This window comes from Dromaius novaehollandiae, chromosome 1 (assembly GCF_036370855.1).
Source record: "Dromaius novaehollandiae isolate bDroNov1 chromosome 1, bDroNov1.hap1, whole genome shotgun sequence".
In the NCBI taxonomy this organism is placed as follows: domain Eukaryota; kingdom Metazoa; phylum Chordata; class Aves; order Casuariiformes; family Dromaiidae; genus Dromaius; species Dromaius novaehollandiae.
This window is the reverse complement of record NC_088098.1, coordinates 165,194,095-165,210,250: the sequence shown is the minus strand read 5'-3', so window position 1 is coordinate 165,210,250 and position 16,156 is coordinate 165,194,095. Positions and strand designations below refer to the sequence as shown.

Genomic DNA, 16,156 nt, shown 5'->3' with positions numbered 1-16,156 from the left:
TCCCAAATATTTCATATACCTGCAAGCTATGGTAGAATGGCATTTTTATTTTGAGGAAGGAGGATTGTCAACAGAAGGCCAGATAGGCAGTATTTCTAATTGTAGAGAGTGCCATGCCAAGATATTTAGCAACTTCCATAGCGTTATAGGTTGAGGCACTTAAAGAGATCTGAGAGACCAGCATCCTTTGAAGAAAGTATCCTGTGAGCCCAATTCCATAGTGTCTAAAATATGTTTTGTTTCCATCCATGATTATATGTCTATAAATAACTGCTTCATAACTACTGCTTTTTGTTTACTTGCTTTTGAGTGGATTAGTCAGTTGTGTGAAGTAAATTCACAAGCTATTTGAACTAATCTTAAAAAAAAGTCTCTGTCATTCTGTTTTAAAGAAATTTTAATATTAGAAAATGCTAACTATAAATCTTTTGGATAAATCAGGTGATAAACGAGATCTGAAATTGAGCACTTAAAAGCATAGTTATCCTATCACATATAGTTGTATTCAGACCAGTTGCTGTGATACCTAAAGTGGACTTCTGTGTCTGGTGCCTGGAAGAATATACAATGTAGTGTTTATCAAAAATGATTTTTGATTTGAAAAATAATAAGGAACATACAATTTTTAATTACAATGTTTTTTCTATGAGGAAACTATTAGACTGAACTTCCAAGCAGTATTTATAATGCCTGCCCTGACTTTGCTTGAAAAACTTGGGAGTTCTCCATCTAAAATAAAACATTCAGGAAAACAGAAGAAAGGAAGAAAAAATCAGCATTTTCATTAAAACAAATCAGGCTTTCTAAACAACAATGGCATGTGAATGTCTTCTAAATTTATTGCCATGTGCTTCAGTGCACCTAACACACTGTACACAGACGAGACATATATTTAGTATCAAATTTAGTGACAATTTTACTAATCTATTTTTCCTCACCACTGGAGGAACCTTCCATCAGTGCCTCATTTTGAGGACTATGTACAAGAATGCTGCATATCCTTTAGCAAAATGGATAAGGTCTTTAACCTTAATTTTGCTTCTTTGGATTTTGCTTCATAGTTCTAGCATCATTCAAACCCTCCCTACTTTTGGATTTTCAAATTTTTACAATGGAATAATGTACATTTTTCCTTGCCACCTCAATTTTCTAATGGATTTAACCAGAATGACAGGAGAAACATATCATCTGGAAATGATATATTTAAGATTTTGCTATTTGTTAAAGTAAATATTGAATAAATATTGTTCAAACACTTACCTGAAATGGCACAGACTGAAAATCAATCACCTGGTTAAAAAAAAACAAAAGCTGTGCACAAAAGAAAAATTAATTATGTAAAAGCATAATTTCACAACCTAATTTCTTGTGTATACTAAACTGGTCATTATTGTACATTAAGCTGATCACTTATTATTTTACAAATTAAGCAGATTATACAGCATTTCAAAATTTATGACTGCTTTGGTTTATGATCCAATATTGTTTGCATTTAAACACCACAGTAAATTCCTCTATTGCACATATTCTAGGTGTGCTTTATCTGATTGAAAATAGATTAATTTAGACAAATATCTAACTAGCTCTTCCAAATAGCTGGCTGCATTTATTTGTAACTCATCTGCTGCTATGTAGACATCCCATTCCAGCATTTGCACAATAGGAGACATGCAGACAACTTTGTTCTGATTGAGTTTTCCAATGCTGTAGCAAAAGACAGATGGGTTGAGGGCAAGGTAAGCTTACCATATTAAGATCCCACATCTAATGCAAGGCTCCAATTGCCTTTGGCATGGACAGAAAGGTGCAGTGTTGTCAGTGCTGGAAGCAGAGGCACAGTTTTGTATCTCAGGGTGGCTTCACTAAGGACAACTGGCATAGATCACTATTATTCTCCCAAACTTCTGTCCTATTGCCACTAGCAGTCAGGGAGACATCAGAGAAACAGGATGATCAGCAACACACTCACCTTTGGCACTAGACAGCCAAACTATGCTCTGTATATATAAATATGGATGTATGACTATGTAGTATGTAGCCATCCTATATATATAGTCGGTTGCTACTTCTTGCTGAAAAGAAAAACAAGCACATTTAACCCCAAAGAAGGATTTTCTCAGAAATTAGATACAGGAACTGGGGAGAAGGGGCATATGGGTAGGGGTAAGGGAAAAGGGTATGGAGAAGATATGCAGGTCCCCCACATCCTGTCAACAGGCTTTGGTTACAGCAAAGGCACAGGAGCCAGGGCAGTGCCAGGTTTCACTCTCAACAACTCACAATGTATTGAGGATGCACTGCACAATGCAACTGGGGGAAGTTATAGCTGTTCTTAAGGACCTCACTGACATCAGCCAAGGAGAATCTGCCACTGGCAAGATGGCTTTTGACTTCTCTCTCTGCCTGTGCTGTTTCCTTCAAAAGCAGTCATCTTCTGGTTGTTTTCATGTCCAGTTTCCATGACAAAGTGTGTGACACTGTTCTCATCCAGCGTACCAGCTTTTGAGTAGCGCTGGGTTGCTGTTACTACCAGTGCTGCAGGATCTATTAGGGCTGGCAGGAACAAATGTCACTATTCAACCTATCCTGGGTCTTACTCCATTCTCTCTGTCCTTTTTCACCTAGGGGCTCTTTCTCTAGAGATAATGCTTCTTCCTTTTCTTGCTGGGACCAGATGTGCAGGATGCTTAACCACTGAAGATGCCATTGTGCCTTTCCAGAGCATTTTTCAGGGCACTACCAGACTGATGGACCCAGTGTCACTGTATTCTCAGGGTGCCAAAGGTCTTCATTATTATGGGGATGAGTGGGCAAGGTCGTCATCTCGTTTTGCACTGGGCAAAGAGGGTGAAAAATCTCTGCTGGAGGGAATAGATGCAATCTCCTATGGGGAGAAGAAAAGAAGAAAAAATATGAGAGAACTTGTCTATAGAGGGCACTGTATCCTGACAGAGGTAGTGAAGGTAGGTGTGCTGCCTGGCAGTCTGTTTTTGCTGCGAACGTTGATTTGGAAGGGGCATTTACAAGTGGGGTGCATCAGGGGAATATGGCCAAGGAACTGGCTATCTCTGAATCAGTAGCTGAAGTGGGATAGGAACTACATAGCAGCATCATGGACGAGGCAAGCACCTATTGTGTTCATGGCGTTGTTCTTCTAGTGGGGGATATAGGCAGTGGCTTCATCTGGTGGCTGATGAATATTGCCATGCAAGGTGTCCTCTACCACAGTGTTCTGGGAAAACTGACTCTGCAGAAGACAGTATATCCTTATTCTCAAGCGAAGTGGAGGTATTGGTGATCAGCTCTGGAGGGGAAATAAGCCTTGTTTCAGAGACTGCACAGTTACAACCTAAACTTGATGTTACGGCAAAATTAATTATATTATTCCATGTCAAAATGAATTACATTATTCCTATTATCGAACTGTCTAAATGTACACCATTAAATGTAAGCAAGTGTATATTCCCAAAACCAGTTTGTAAAACAGTTCCCAAGTAAGCTACATACCATATAGTTCTTTCATACTTCTTGAAAAAACAGTAAAAAAATGAAATACATGATTGTCAGCAGAGCAGACTGGAATAAAACTTTAGAGTTCTGCTTGAAGCCTATGGCATATGTCTTTGCTGTCATTACTTTGTTGAATTTAAATTACTTGATAAATTGATGAATTTAAATTACTTCAGAAGATCAATATAAACTGATTTGTGGAAGCTGCTAAACAGTAAGTGGATTTAAAGTCCTCTTCTTATGCACTGTTATATTCTAATCTCATTGTGTTGTAAAAGAAGGTTTGATAGCTAACATAATATGCAGTTGAACACCCTCACTTCCCGGTTCCCTCCTCCTTTCCATTCACAGATGCACATCCAACTGTAGTTGCAAAAAAACCTGTGGTGCTTATAATAAAGTACGGCATCTTTTTATACATCAGTCATTTTTTGAATGTAGCATGGAGTAAGTGCACTGTGGTCATGCCCTCTATCTAATTCACATTCTAGTGATGTTATATTTCATTTCTCTATTTTTTCAAATTGTAAAAGCTCCTTGCTTCTGTGAAAAAGTTTCCTTCTGAGGCTAAACTGTGTTTCAATCATCAGAAAAGAGAATGGAAAATTTTGAAAACAAAGAGAAAATCAGCAAAGTGAAGGTTTATGGCCTGTTTGTAGCTAGTGAAAAGTTGTTTCCATTAAAGAGTAGGTTTATCTTCTCACCTAACCCTACCTAGTGGTTTGACCGCTCTTCCCATCTTTCCCGTTTTGATCTGTCATTGCCGTGTATTTCACTGGCCTGCACTTGCTGAGGTCTGAAGTCCAAGCACATGGAAAAGGGGCAAGGACAGTGTTTGGCGTTTATGAAATTAGATGCTCCAGCTAGCGCCCCAGACAAGGTCACTCATCGTTATGCTCCATTTCAGTCTGGAGGAAATGGAGGTTTAATTTACAGGAGAGAGCAAAAGCAGTAACTAAGCACACCCCTTACATCGTATCGGGAAACCTCTGACTCTCACATCTGATCTATCCCCTGCACTGCTTGTTCACAAGGACTGATGTAGGCAGCTATGGCTTTGCCCCAGAGTCTCTAAGGCAGGGTGATATTTCACAGCTCAGTCAGCAAACAGCCCCAAAACATGAGAAACAGGGAGTTACTGGGAATACGGGCTGTGTGCTGAGAAACATGGTGGAGTCGCTGCAGCAGCTCCATGCCTTCCTGTGATTTTTGGAGAGATTAAGTCCCATTACCACACACCCAAACAGAAGAAGGCACAACAGGGTGCTGTAAAGAAGCTCATATTCGTGAGCATCATGGAGGTTTAGCGAGATTAGCAGAGGATGCGAAGGGCAGGCGCACTGGCAGCACCAGTGCTGCAGAGAGCCCCAGCTGCTGCCGCCGCCGCTGCAGCTCGCAGGCAGCCGGTGAGCAGCACGGGGTGGGGTTTAAGTGATGTTTCATGTTTGACATAAAAGCAGGGGAAGTCATCAGCCAGCCGAGTGATCACAGGCTTTATTTCTCACCATTGCGTTCACAGTGGTGCTTGAAGTACATAAACTCTTTTCAACTAGCCCCAGATGAAGAGAATTTTGAAGCAAGTTTTGAAGCATATTGAATTTTCCTGGGAAAGAAAGGGAATAAAACTTGTGATCAGGATTCCAGCTGAATATTAAAAAAAGAAAAACCCATGAAGCAGCAGAGGAGTGTGTCAACTGATCTTAAGAAAAATGGTCTCATATTTGATTTTGAAACTTCGTGAATTGGTTTGCATGCTGCTTTGTAAATACTTAGTGTGCACAGGTTTCCCATTAAAAGTCTCTGTCTTCCCAGGCAATATCGTGACCTGGCACTGTTCATCACCGAACACCACAGTCAGCTTCTGCAGGTATGAAGGAAAATTAATACAGTTACAACATGGATACGTCTGATAGGAATGTTACAGAAAATCAGTGTTTAAGAGGAAAATAAATTACAAGCAAAGAAACACAAGCCTCTTCAGGGTGGCAGTCTTTGACAGACATTTTTGCAGAAAATGTAAGGATTATGGAAAATTATGTAGGTTAATAATATATACATATATATATATTTAATAAATCTGTGTATGGAAAAATATAAGTAGTCCGGTTACTATACACAAATAAATTGATTGCAGCAGCATTAGGGATTGCTATATTGAAACATAATATGCTTGAAAAGGACTCGTATTTTATTTTTGATGCTCTGGATAGCTTATAGTCACCTAACAAATCAGTTGATTATGTGTCAAGAAATCAGCTCCTGAAAGTCCTTTTCAAGCATGTTATGTTCCAATATAGCAATCAGTTTTTATACCAATGAGACTGTCAGTATTACCGATTTACACAACACCTTTACATGCCTCCACACTGACTTCCAGCTTTTAACTTGTATTATATTTTTGATGCTCTGGATAGCTTATGGACACCTAACAAATCAGTTGGTTATATGTCAAGAAATCAGCTCCTGAAAAAGCTGGAAGTCAGTGTGAAGGCATATAAAGGTGTTGTGTAAACGTGTAATACTGAGAGTCTAATTGGTATAAAAACTGATTTACAGGGCTTTTCCACTTCTAAAGTGAAATACAGAGGAAACCAGAGTTACGTTCTAATACCTCTAATGCTCTGTTGTCTAACATAAGACATTTTAAAGGTATACTCTAAAGTTTATTCTTTGATCATATGAAATGATTAACAAGAAGTTGTATGTCAGACATTAATTGAAAGATTTTTGTATAAAGTTGAGTAACCCAGTAGATTCATGCAATTTCATTTTACAGGGAAAGTAATTCCCAGAGACTCTGTCCACTTCCCCATTTGCTCTTTCTTGCCGTATCACCCTTATTTCTGTAGCCTTACCCTCTGCATAATACACTACATACATACTACCACTATAAATGTCCATGCTGTTTTACAGATTTTGTTGTTCTTCTGTTAGCAATTGTTAACAGTGTTAACACTGTTAACAGTTGTAACAATTCTAGTTACAAAATCTGTAAAACAGCAGACATTTATAGTGCTATAATATTTAATAATAAAATAGTAATAAATATATCCTTCAACATCTCAAGTATGTCAGAATCCCTGTTGTATGTTCTGCCCTGTAAAATTCTCCTTAAAATATGTGTTCTTTTTCAGTGTAATTGGTTTATTTGATTTTGATATGTAGAAAAAAGTATTCAAAGCATGGATGGAATATTAACAGAGGCCTTAAGTATGCAGATGTCCTGGAAAGATATAAGTGTGTGATTTGGTCCTTTCATTTAGCAGGACGTTACCTCTCAAGTGCACATTGGAAAGAAAAAAAAAAAACCTGATGACTGTTGCTGGCCATCTCCTTATTAACACTCTGTTAGTTTCTTTATTGTGAGGTTTACGATACAGTGACAGATTTTTTGCCTCAGACAGCAGAGACACTAATTTCTGCCAAGAACATCTTAAGTATAATAGTAGGACATGAAGCTCCATGTCTATCTTAAATAAAGTTTATTAATGCATTCCTTTCTCAGCATCTCAGTATTTCAAAGAATGGTGGCACAAGTGTTCAGCACCCATTTCAAGATACATCATTTCCAGTTCCTCTTCTTCTTTCAGCCAATTTCCCTTTCATTTGTGCAAATAAGAGAGGACATATTTCTCACCTGTGGTGAGAAGCAGTTCAAATTCAAGTCAATGTCCCACACCTTTCTGAATTCTAAGCACACTGCTTTTTTCAATTCAATCGTCTCATTGCCCAGGTTCCTCTCTTAAAACTCTGACAATGGAGCTGCTTGTCAACCAGACATTGCTTTGGCAATGTGTGGTCTGTGTAAGGTAAGTTCTATTTAGACTGCCAAGTAAATAAGGTAGGAATGTATCACAGTGTGCATTATGCGATCCTATTCAATGTGTTTAAAGCAAATCCACTTCACAATTTGAAATAAGCTGAATTTCTCTTAAGCCTTGCAGTTTGACACACTTTCTTCCCAAAATTGAGGTCTGTTTTGTCAGGAAAGAGAACAGAGTCTTTAAAACACCTTCCTAAATTTTTTTTTGCAATGAACAGAATTGTTGTAGGCAAAATACACAGATCCAAATGGCCACCTTCTTGCCATTGACTGCATAAGGACTCCAAGGTCTGATAAATTTGGTATAAGCAGTCTGGGCTGCCATCACATCCTGGATTTAGATGACATACTAGATGTCTAATTCTGCTTTGGCACTGTGGCAGACTGTCTGAATGTGTCCACTGGGGAACTGAGCTGAAGGTAAGGAAGATGCTCCAAGAGACTGAAAATGGTGCGGTCTGATTCTGCGTATTTACAGAAGGAGAAGAAAGGAGGCTTTGCACACATTCCCGGCAGCCAAGTAAGGAGGAACAAACAAGTGTAATGGAAAAAGACAGCTGAGATTCCTTTCTGTAGTCTGTGTCTGCATATTCTTTTTTCTTTGCTCCTTGTTTTTCCTTGTGAAACAGCAAGAGAGAGAGCAACAGAGCTAAGCAGACTTCTGATGTCTCAGCCAGCCCTTAAATCACTAACAACCCTTTGTACTGGAAGTGAAGAACTAGGTGAGGGCAAATACAGAAGTCTTGAAGCAAATGAGTTTTTCAGATTATTTTCTTCCCTGAAATGATAGATACCTATGAATAAGTGACTGTCTTGTACATTGCAGATCTTCATAGAAAACTAGTTTGTCTGGGTTCAACTAAGAAGAGAGACACTAAAAGAATTTGCATACAGATGCACGAAGCAAAAATACCAGTCTCATAAGATGTAGTCTGGAATGGGGAAGAAAATTCCACGTTCTCTGAAGTGTTGGCTATCTAGATAGTGGCTTTTTTCCTCATCTTTTTTTTTTTTTCCAGATGGTTTTCAATTCTTTATTATCATGAAAAGTTGACCCTCCAGTTATCTAAAGAGTTGTTGACAGTGTCCTACAGTAAATGAAATAATGCATTATGACCGTCAATGTAAGTGGGCATGATTTTATTGACTTACATGCTTTCAGCACAGTCCTTGCCTACAAAACTGCTGTCTCCTTCACAGTTTTGGAACATAAATTGCAGGCTGCCAGAAAGTGTAAGCATGTCATGCAGATATGCTGACACAGTCAACCTATTTTGCTTCTACAAACTCTATTGATTGTAACTTACGGTAAGTTCCATGTTTTAAGTGGGTAACATACATGCCTGATAAAGATTATATAGCGCTGTTTCTGCTTTCATTGGCAGTCACACAACCCTACTGAATTTCATTTGGTTTACACAGGTGATGCTGGATAGACTTATATTTAGATTTAATGAGCAATTCTGCCAGTGGCAGACAAGAAGGCATAATGTTAGCCCTCTAACTCAGAGCTGCACTTGCAGGGCACACAGAAGTAAGAAGCAGTAAAGTATATTTTAACCACTAGAGAGCATAGCTACATCAGTCCAGCTATACAGAGGGAGATGATCTTTGGAATAGGAATGCTGCCGGTTTTATATAATTGCTTTTCAAAGTAGAACCACAGAGTGTTTTCACTGAACATAAATGAAACACCTTGGCATCCACTGAAGCAGATTAGGATTGGGAGAGCTGGCAGCCTCTCACAAGAAGCAGTTTTGTTGAGCTGCCTTTGAAGAGTTTGAACTGGCAGTGCTGTATTCTGGCTGCAGGGTGACTTGGCCGAGAACGCTAGGATTTCCCCTAACATAAAGTCATTAAAAAAAAAATTGTTTCCTTCCTTCCCACCCCCATTCAGAAGAAGAAACTAGTTTTACTGCCAGACTTGCAGAGTGTTAGTGCCTCCTGAAAGGAGCAGCAGAATTAAAAACATTGAAGATTTTGGTAATTAAAGAGCAGAAGACACAAAATTATATTAAGTAACTCATATTTAATGGGCTATTAGGTTTTATTTTACAAGCAGAATGAGCAGAACGATGAAGGAAATCAGAGATAATTAGATTGACAAGATAAGAGAACGGTCTCAAGAACTCAGGCTGGAGCCCTGGCTTTGGTAGATATAAGGGAAGGAATAGGATCTGGGTCTCAGTGACATCACAGTCGTGGACAGTGGCTCCCAGAATACAAGGGCTTGGATGCTGTGCTTTGCAAACCCTCCTCAAAAATACTTTGGTTAAAAAAACTTTGTTTTGCAGCCTCTTAGTATTTTTCGTCTTGGGTCCTAAGTCTCGACTGTAGGTTGGTCCCCCAAAAGGTACCTGGCAGTCTGATGCCTCACTAGTGCCAAGCAGAGTGGAATAATTAATTTAAGTATCTCCAGTATGGTGCTTTTCTTTATACATCACAGAAAAGGATTTGCTTTTCTTTGCAACATTCTTTTTTTCTGATGAGGCTACGCCTGCATTTCTGGCAGGTCTTCCTTTTGTACTTTTTCATTGTGCATTTATCTTTGTTGAATTTCATCTGTTTGGGTGTGGGAAAATTTATTAAATGTAATAAGATTGTTTTGAATTCAATCAGTTCTCCCATATGCTTGAAACTGCTTCCAGCTCCATCCCACGTGAAAAATTTATAAATGTACTTTTCAATGTATCAGCCAAGCTTTTAATTATAATTTTGAAAAAAAAATGGGTTGGAGTGATCATTATTTGGCAACTCAGTTTAAGATTTGTCTTGCAGGTGATTATAAATAGTGTTAAATAATTTGTGCAAATATCATCCTAAGTAGCAACCTTAGTCTGTAAATCTCTAGGCTGCTGTTTTACAATCTTTTTCCCTTTTCAAGTTGTCTTGGACTTCTAAGTTTTGTAAAATGATGAAACCTATGTATGAAACTTGTAAAATTATATTCTGCTATTGCTATAGAACTTCGAGTTCTGGAAATCTAAAGCTTATTGCCAGGAATCGTGAGACAACAGTGGAGAAAAAGAAACAGCTAGTTTAGCAACAATAAAGCACATGACATTTACAAAGGAAACAAAGACAATACACTGTTTTTGCACTACTCCCCTGTGCTGTCAGCATTGGTGATACTCCATTGTTCTTTCATAAAACAATCCCATTCCCCTATCTTCTTTCCAAAGAAGAAACAGCACATTGCAGCAAATTCTTGTCCCTGTATTCAAAAACTTGAATTTTGTCTCATTCTAAGTTCTTCTGTCTTTCATACACATGTGCATACTCTCACATATCAGAATACATTTTGATTTTCAACGAAAGTTTCATATTAAATATTCTGTTATAAGCAACAAACTACAGAAGCCCGCTCAAGTACTTGGAAATGATACTGAAATGTTGGTGCTCCCTCTTGTGGTTTGACGGAAGAAAAAAAGTCAGCTGAACCAGAGCTAAGTGTGGGGATGTATTGCCTTCTGTAGCAGTAGTGCAGCTGGAGATTATTAGAAGGTAAAAAGAGAAGCAAATCTTACTTTGAGAAATCTTCATTTTCACCTGCTTAGATAATCAAAAACTGCCAAGACCCTATGATGCCTGGTAACGGAGAAATGATGCTTTCCTGTGCTACTCTCAAAGATTGCCTGTTAGAATAAAGTGCTGAAAAGAGTGTGGTGTATTTCTCTTTTTCTCCTCTGTTCGACACACTCCCATCTACCTGAAAATATTAAATATCCACTTGCAAGGATTATATATGTATCAAGGAAACATTCATAAACATTTAATACACTGTTTTTCTGGATAAATATTTTGTGTTGTTTGGTTAGTAACTCATTACTGGAAATACTTGTAGCTAACGAAGAATACATCTCTTGAAGAAAATACTCATTTTTTGTATTCCTAGAAAGCCAAATAAAATTCACTTATTCACAAATTTACATATATATATATATAATGTGTGCTCCCCTGCCATCGCTAGTCTTGTTTTAGAACTGCTGGACTTCAGCTGTCCAGTTGTTCATAAATATTTGAATATTTGAGGGGCTTTGGAGATGCTGAAAAATTTGTGATGCGATTGCTGGAACCGAGGGCCACCAAACTAAACACTAAATGAAAGCCTGCATTAAATAAAAACAGTTTTAAACGCTTATATAGACTGATGTCTGTCACACTGATGTCTTGCAGGTTTGAGACACGGTGTCCTAATCTAGCAAATACTTGCATATATTCTATTTATGGGAGAGCTGAGAGACGCAAGTGTCAACAACTTCCAAAGCTTACTAAGCTCATGAAAAAAAGCATGAACAATTAAAATTCAGGAATGTTTAATTAAGAAATGGCAGTGTGTGGAATTCAGGTTCTGGTTCCTCGCTTGGGCTGAGTCTAAGCCCAAGAGTTTTTGTTTTCAGACCACTGTTTCTTTCCACATTATTGTAAGTATGGAAACAAGAGCAGTGAAAGGTGACTACAAACATACTGCAAGACTAGGAGATGTTCATTTTTTCAGTGTAGTTCCCAACAGCTCACGACCCAAACCGGAGCAGTGAGTCTTGGGATTCCTGAGATTCATTTCTGGCACAGTGGCAGAGTTTAAAGATAACGGCATAGTTAATCACAGAGACTTGGCGAATCTAGTTTGAAGTGTGCCGTAGCACAGTGCATCCAGTTTGCTTCAATCGTTTTCCAACCAGGCTTCTCAGCTTCACTAAAGTTAGTCTAAACTCTCGAGGTATGGGGTGAGACCGCTTCTGGTACGTGACCTAGACTGCTTGTAGCTCCTTTGTGTATCTCTATGCTGTAGATACGAACCTAACCAGTGGAAAAGATGTATTTCTGTGAACATATGTCTCTTCATACATACATACACACACATAAATACACATGCATGTATATCAATGTATGTGCACCTGTATATATGTATATTTTTTCTTCTGTTCTTGCCTTCTTAAAGAAGAAATGCCACTTTTATTTTCATTCTTTAAATTAAATGTAGGAGTGATCATCATAGTTCAGAATGGAAAAAATGTTCAGAATGGAAATGATCTTTCATTTCAGTGCTAACGCTGAGGTCAGAAAGAACCATTTCTGTAGCAGGAAAAAATACCATAAAATGTAACAGATTTTTCCTATTGAACATATGAACTTAGAGGATAATATCCCACCATTATTGATGTGATGCTTACATCATTATCCAGCCCTCTGTAAATGTAAAGGTTTATGATGCTCCAGTTTTCCAAACTGTAAGTAACCATAGACATTCAATAGAATTGCACCAAGCAAAATCAAACTACCATAAAGTTCATGTGTGGCACTAATTGCAATTTAAGTGCATGGTTATTACAAGAGATTTTAATTAACCCAGTCATCATACTGTGGCATACAAATTGTGCGTAATAACAGCATGCTGAGTATAATGACAATAGGTTTGTCTGAACTGTGGAAATGAAGAGTTTTATCGTTTTCTGAGGTTTCCCTTTATGCCCCTAAATATTGGGTAGTATTTGTTTAAGAACAGTCAGTCAGGAAAACACTAGCAAGTTTCTTAGGCTTGTCTGTTTTAAAACTTTATAGTCATCTCTAACTCTTCCTGAGATCTAATTCTCTCCTATATAATTTTTTGGTGATTTTTCAGTCTCTCTTTTTTCAGGGAATTTTCAGTCCCCTTAAAGCATCATTTTGTACTCTCTTTTAGGGTTTTATGTTTGAGGCCAATAAAAATGCTCTGTTTGTGAAAACGTTCAGTGGGAATACCCTTTCAGTGTAACTGGAGGAGGGTAAGAATGCATTATGATTGGAAATTATGGCAAAATGATCAATTGTCAGCTCATAAGCATAGTGAGAGTATTCCCCTTCTTTCAAAGTTATCATACCAGTCTACATCTCTGAAGACTGATACTGATAGCTCTGACTGAATTTTTACTAGGAAGGCTGAATTTGCAGCCCACAGGCTAAAAATAAAGAAACAATGTGGCTAATGAATGTTATAGTCCTTATGAAAACATTGGAAGTTCAGCTAAGTGACATTACATTTATGCCATATACTTATTCCCAGAGACCTAAATAGTTTATCAGAAAAGCAGAAGCTTTTAGGGAAAAGTGTGTTTGTCTATTTTTTAGAACATAGCCAGCTCTGTCCTGGAAAGTGAAATTCAGACATTTTGCCTTTAAAATGATTTTGCTCACAGGCAGAACAGGCACCTGAGGCAAGATAAGACTATATGACCTTTTTATGTGCACAACAGTTTAATGGCAAAACTGGGTGACAATGAAGACTGAGCCAGTGAGGGAGGCCTTTGACATACATATACATTTAATGATTTAAACATGACATAAAAGTGATGGCCACCAGTGAACTGTTGAAAAAATGGACAGACTGGGTTCAGCTGGGTGAATGACAGAAGTGTGATGTATCAAAACATAAAAAGAACTAGCATCACACAAAGCCAGTCAGTCAAATAGTGGTCCCAGGATTTTAAATATAAGAGAGTTGAGAAAGGACAGAGATGAAGATGCCATCAGAGTGCATGCTTGTATGTGCTGAAGTAGCTCATCCTGCAGAAACCATGTCTGAAGAAGTAAGTGACTTTGCTAAAGGTTAGTGAGCTTACTTTCAGCTGTGAGAGCTGAAAGCACTCACATATCATTAATATATCACATCTCACATATATCATTAATAGAACTGAGTTCTCAGCCATATAATTGCTATCAGGTACTTCATTATGGGGATGACAGACGTGTACATGGTGCTGTACAGACACCTTTTATGGTTTACCTGTTGTGGGTTTCAGCAGCTCTGCTTTAAGAATTTTCTATAGATGGCTTTTAAAAGAAAGATAGTTCTTAAAAAGATATTTTAGATAATGAGCAGATTCTCATGGTATTTATTTATGTAAAATTTATCTGAGATTATGTTTAAAGAAAAAAATTGTACTTGAAACAAAGGTTTCCTTCTAAAAGTGTCACTGAATGCAAAATTCCCAATATTGCATACTGCCTTTCCTGACACTTTCACTCAAATAAAATAAACAGATGAAAAAGGGCATTAGACAGTAATTTTGAAACAAATATGTAATATATAGAATAAAACTTTCCATACTTCAAACCATGATGCCTGTAAAAGTTACTGATTTCCTTTGTTTTTTCCTTCTAGCCAAAGTAAAATATACTGAGATTTTATTGTAAATTCAAGAAGTATAGATAGCTGTCAATACTACTGCATTGTTAGTAGATCTAAATATATATGTTTTTTCAGTTTATTATAACCGGCGCCAAATCTTTCTCTCTTTTTTTTTTCCCTTATTTCTTTTCCTGACCCAAAGGACTGGTATTCATCTGCTTAGGGCAGAGTAAGGCTGTATTAGCTAGTGAAGCATCTGCATCATGTTGATCCATCTCTCACGGTCTCCTACTCTGCAGTCAATCCCTGAGAGTGCTTGGACAAGGCACATAAGTCTTTACAGTCTATACAACTAACCCATGTCTGCCATGAGACAAAGATCCTCCTTCCCAAACATCTGGATCTGACTGTCACTGTCTATTAAATCCTTATTTTTAATCATGACAAGACAAAGACTAACCCCCTATGGCAAGCCCGAATGAAAGCAACCTAACCTTCCTTGTCATTAAAGCTGATCATATGTGTCATGCTCCCAGTGTTGCTTGTTCTGTATGAACTAAAAATGCTGATCCTTTCTTCCTTCATCCAGCCTAAGTGAGCGCATTGAACAAGTTTTTGGTTACCACCACTTACACCACCGTGCATACCAACAAAAAAAGTCATCGAATTGGATATATTCCTTTTATCTTATATTTGAAATGCATTTCTGAGCCAACACTATAGCATTTCTAGGTATATTGTCTAAGACTTTAATGTGAGTGATGATAAGCTGAAACTGATTTATTTGCTTTCTCTGTTCTTCTATATGAGGACGTAAAAAGCAACGGGAAACAATAATCTTTGTTGCAAAACACACATACCCTTTCCTCTTTTTTCATGGGAGCATTTTGAACATGTCTCTGCTTCAAAAATTGGATCCCTGTCTTGGTTCCAATATGTAGTCTTAAAAGTAAAAGGGAGAGAGAAGAGCATTTTTGGCTCTAAGTTTTAATAATTCACATACAGTAGTAGTTTTTCAGTAATGCACGTGTACTAGCTTATACAAGGTATATGCTGTTCGCTCTGCTTAATATCTGGTCAGACATGATCCTTAGCAAGAAGTATCTGTTATTTAATAAATATGTATGGCTTTAATTATTTTTATTCAGTGACTGGGAAGAATAATGAGCTATGATCATGAATTGATATCCTCTATAGTATAAAATGTGATACTGAGCATTTTGTAAAGAAGAAAATGGGAGCTCACGTGAATTCTTATCTATTGATACTGAGATCAGAAAGCCAGACATATAAAATCCCTTGGTATTTTCAACATCTATGGTCTGAATCATTAAACTTACATCTTGGATCATTAAATTTACATCTTGCAAAGTTGTAATGCAAGTTTCTACCATGCTAAGTGTTCACTATACGCTCTGGGTAACTATGCTGAACATGCCATAATAATTCATCAACCCTGAAAGAAATCAGAAAGTTCAATGCATATTAAAAATGTGATTGGGGTACATTACAGAAAAATGGAAATAAGCTGTTATTCACAACACTTTCGGATCTCTGAGGTTGCTGTTACTGTCTGCATAATAATACAGTTTCCTGGTAGGAAGAAAAATATGCATCATCAATAAAATACATGTTGTGGCTTATACACTTTGTATTTCTTTAAAGCAGGAGGTATTTTTCATTGTTTGTTTCTTCTGTATAAAGACTAATTATGT

The 16,156-nt window shown here is 37.5% G+C and overlaps 1 protein-coding gene across 12 annotated transcripts in view; it reads left to right on the top strand.

Annotated features, from left to right (window-relative positions):
- The window catches only part of GPC5 (glypican 5), a 720,327-nt gene that overhangs the window by 134,676 nt on the left and 569,495 nt on the right, over positions 1 to 16,156 (top strand). The window lies entirely within an intron of this gene.